Raw genomic sequence first — 1403 nt, 5'->3', positions numbered from 1 at the left:
GTGGTGGCCGCCGCGGGCGTGTTTTCCAGGAGCGCAGAGGCTCGCGGGCATTCGCTTTCCCTCTCCGACGCGCCCAGCACCCCGCCGGCTCTCGCGCCCGTAGGGGGTGGGGGGGGGGCACCGCTGTCGTCCCAGCCTGGGGCCGCCCTTTCCCGCGGGCCCCACCTCCGCGCCCCTTGGTAGCCTAGCGCCCATGGGCTGTGTCTGGCTTTCGGGGACACCACAGGCTCCTCACACTTGACTAGTCAGCCAATGACTCCCCCCACCCCTGCCCCCCGCCAGAGCCCCACCTGCCCATCATGTGCCCCAGGCCTCAAGGGGGGGGTGGGCACCCCCACCCCTGCCTCCCCCGATGGGAGTGGGGCGCAAGCCCCAGAGCCTGGGAGCCAAGGTGTCCTGGGGCGGGGTGTGGCCCACGAGGGGCTCGGGAGCCCACTGACTGGACACACCTTCCCGAGCTCCCGCTGGCCCCACACATGGGGCACCCCAGGAGACTAGGCAAGTTACCAGCTCACCGTTGGGGTCTTGCTGTAGCTAGTTTTGGGGGTCCCCAATGCTCAGTCCATGCAATTTAGGGTAGGTCTCTATTTTCGCAGGAGTGTGGGGGCTTTGGCAGAAGGCCCACGGGCAGGGCCTGGCCAGCCCTGCCCACCGCCCCAGCCGGGGCTCGGGATCTGGTGGGGTGTGTCTGTGAGGCTACGGCTGCGCCCCAGCCCCTGCTGCCTGCTGTGGGGCTCCACAGCCTGCCTCCGCCCTCTGCAGCAGAGGCCCGTCCCGCGGACCCCTCTGAGGAGTTGCAGCTGCCTGCCCCCCACCTGCCCCCAGTCACTGGCCCAGCCACCCCTCCCCCAGCGGCCCCTGGGGAGGGAGCAGTGAGATGGGAGCTTGCGTCTAGAGTGGGGGGTGGCCGGCTGTCCTCTGGCCTTCTGCGGGCTTCGCTGTCCTCGCCCGCTGGGCCACTTGGAGCCTCCCTGGCCCCTCGCCCGCTGAGTCGCAGACCGTGGCCCAAGAAAGTCCTCTGGGGCTTCTCTGGCGAGACTCTGGGGACCACCCCAGAGGGGTACAGCAGGCCCGGGCTGCCCAGCCACTTGGCGGCCTCCGAGGCTCAGCGCTGGCCTGTGGGGCTGCCCACCAGCGCCCTGTGTGCCAGCGCCCACCTCTCGCTGCCGCCCTCCCCCAGGACCCCCGCACCTCTCCAGCCTTTCTGGCCAGTGCTTCAGCCTGGTAGAAGCCACGTGAGTGGGGGCGGGGGGCGGGGGGCGCGGGGCGCCGGGTGGGGGCACCCTGACTGTGGCCGGCCCTAGGTACAAGTACGAGCTCTGCCCCTTCCACAACGTGACCCAGCACGAGCAGACCTTCCGCTGGAACGCCTACAGCGGGGTCCTGGGGTGAGTGGCGGGGCG

At 70.8% G+C, this 1403-nt stretch overlaps 1 long non-coding RNA gene across 1 annotated transcript in view; it reads left to right on the top strand.

Moving 5' to 3' along the window:
* Positions 1 to 1397, top strand: part of LOC105854294 — a 2187-nt gene extending 790 nt beyond the window's left edge. Inside the window, exons 2-3 of the long non-coding RNA XR_001145973.1 lie at positions 1181 to 1235; positions 1305 to 1397. This is a non-coding gene — a long non-coding RNA (uncharacterized LOC105854294). The remainder of the gene's footprint in view (positions 1 to 1180; positions 1236 to 1304) is intronic.
* Positions 1398 to 1403: the final 6 nt, after the last annotated feature.

The sequence above is a fragment of the Condylura cristata genome, unplaced genomic scaffold (assembly GCF_000260355.1).
Source record: "Condylura cristata isolate star-nosed mole 26May11 unplaced genomic scaffold, ConCri1.0 scaffold00032, whole genome shotgun sequence".
NCBI classification, from domain to species: domain Eukaryota; kingdom Metazoa; phylum Chordata; class Mammalia; order Eulipotyphla; family Talpidae; genus Condylura; species Condylura cristata.
Note: the sequence above shows the minus strand (reverse complement) of the source record. Positions and strands in the feature narration are given on the sequence as shown.